Below are 2834 nucleotides of genomic sequence, written 5' to 3' on the forward strand. Positions count from 1 at the left end.
CTCATTACCGCCAGCTTGATTGAAAGTTGATGCATTCTGTATAATCCCTTACCATGATATTGTATCCGAGTTGGCAACTGTGGACTTTCTTTGCCCAGCCATTATTTTTCCATCCCCGCAAATGTATTTGTAGAAATAAAAATATCTATTTTGAAGTTACGCGCGAAATGACATCGGAACCTTTCTTACCTGTTCACTGGTATAGTACTATCCGGAACTCCTCTCCCAAAAAGTCGGAGTGACCGCCCTTGAAATGGCATGTTACTTCCGTCAAAGATAATTACATGGACGATAAAAATTATTGAGATGTTAATCTCATGTACGTATTGTGAATTTCTCGTTGCCTGTAATGTTATGCACCAAATAAAAGGTAAATATACACACTAGATGGATACATATTGTTTTACAAGGAACTTATCATAACTACTTTTTTTGAGCCAGTTTCCAAGCGAGGGGTCGATTTTTTAAAATCTGGAGTTGCTTGCCTTGTGTATTTTTAATGACCGTGGACCTCGGATTTGTCAACCGGCACATAAACTTGAATTCTGCTGATATTTCGTTTAAATAACGTCAGTCATGAGTGCTAAAACAAAAATCAATGTTTAAAAAATAATATCCTGGCCTCGAGTGCCTGTGATCTACAGAGCAGTAAGTCTCCGTCAGTGGACCAAAACTCCCCACCTTCCTCGCTTGGATTCACGCTCAACGCTATAACCAAAAGCAAGGAAGCGTTTGAGGAGACTTTTGAAAAAAATACATGGCGTTGTAGAAAAATATAAGAAGAGATAAGTTAGAAAATTTAGTTGACTCTCACTATCAATACTGAGTGTTGCACCCTACCTGAAGGTAAATGCACTAAAGCATTTTCTCTCTTGCTCGAAGAACGATCAAAATGTTGTTGTTTTTTTTCGTCTACACGTAAATGAATTTTTACGTTTTTAATCTCCTTATTTTAGCTACACATTGCAGACACGTAATATAAAAAATCTTATCTTGAAGATTGGCTTTGAAAAAACAACCCATTTTATGAGTTCAGGTGGGTTTTTTTTTTAATTTTTGTGTGAAACTTAAAATAGAAGCAAAAGAAAGATTTACACGGAGACTCGTGAAAAAGTAGGAGAATTAGACCATGTGTTAAGGAAGAGTAAGCTTCTCTCTCGGTTGATCGACAAATAAAGTGATTAACAAGCAAAATTGATAAAGACCATGCAATTAGTACCTGTTGTTTTCTACAAGCGTTTTAGGAATAAACTGATGTGTGACACTCGCTGCAAATTTTTGGATTAAAAAATGTATCGCTGCTCCTCGCAAAACCGTTTCTATACTTAAAGAATAAGTCCTGAAATTCTGTTGTTTCTGTATATTGCTTTAAGCTCATCTTTGGCAATGGTTAAAACATATACCAATGTTGAGTAACTAGTTTTCCACAAACATTGACCTTTGCAGAGGAAATGATCCCTTGTTTCGCGAGTGTGGGCGTGCTGTCGTCTGCATGTCTTCTCCGAAACAGCAATCCCTGCACTAATTTGACTTGTATTTTCTCTATATAAAATTAACCTATCCGATGCGTAAACTGCATTTTCTACCTTCATACAAAGGAGATACATTAATTTGTGTTAGCCGTGTCGCCTCTATCTGTTCTTTAGGTTCGCCTGTCTACGATAATTCCAATTATGGTAAAGAAATGTGTGTATCACAGTAGCTGGATCTACAACATCAGCACAAAAGAAGATACATCCGTGGTACAGGGATGTTTCTCAATTTAATTTCCGTCTGCCTGCCGTAGTGAATTATCCAGGTATAGTCACAGTGTCGTAAATACTTCAACATGGTTGTAGCTGAAAAGGTCGACCTGTTTTTCTAACGGCAAGCACGCCCACACATACTGTATTTTTATTCAAAAGATGGATGGATCTGACGGGTCGGCTTAATAGCTAGAAGGGAAAATTCATCAACGATGCACGAAACCCCAAATTGGAGGAAACGGTATAATGTGTGTGTCGTAACTCGCATAAATCATGTAATTAAAAAAAATCTCATTCCAAATCCGACCTGTTTTAAAGTACTGTGATGTTTAGCGACGTTACAATAGCACTGCACTATTGTTTGACCACGTTGCACTTCTGCATGGTTTATATATTTCATATACATATATAACAGCTTGGTGTTCGATCATTTGAACGTTTGTTTAAGATATCTGGAAATTAACGATATCGTCGGTCCAGAAATACATTGCAATTTGTTCATTTAGCATTCTGTGATTGTACTAAAATACACTATTTTTTTTCAGTTTTACTCGGAAGTTTATGATATTTTAGTGGAAGAAAAGATTACCGATATTTCCAAGTAAGCCTTGGAAGACAGTGCGATAAGATTTTTCTATAATTCCTTAATAAAGAGTATCTAGAAAATGTAGTCCATACAGTCTTGAATTATATTGATCGAAATGTTAAACTACCCATAAGTAATGAACGACATGTCGGTCTAGATCACAAGCAAAAAGAATCATTCATTCTTCCACTACTTCCGGAAGCAAACGCCACCTACATCCGGTCAACTCAATGATAACAAGTGAAGTCAATAAATGTCTGCGCGTTAGTCAACTATAAGTAATTATAATGGAATCATGGACTGGCTGTCCTTAACACGAGATAATTTTACACTTCCAGCTCTCGACGCGATAAAAGGCACTGCTATTTGTTACTGGGATGTTCTAACTCAAATACCAGGGGTTTAGTTAATTTAACGACATTGACACCAAATAGGCCACCTAGCAGTTAACACCAGAAGAAATTCTTCCTTTTTTTATCAGATCAGAACTTCATGACTAAACC

The sequence above is a fragment of the Ylistrum balloti genome, unplaced genomic scaffold (genome assembly GCF_031769215.1).
Source record: "Ylistrum balloti isolate Yb309-2 unplaced genomic scaffold, AGI_CSIRO_Ybal_v1 Utg371134, whole genome shotgun sequence".
In the NCBI taxonomy this organism is placed as follows: domain Eukaryota; kingdom Metazoa; phylum Mollusca; class Bivalvia; order Pectinida; family Pectinidae; genus Ylistrum; species Ylistrum balloti.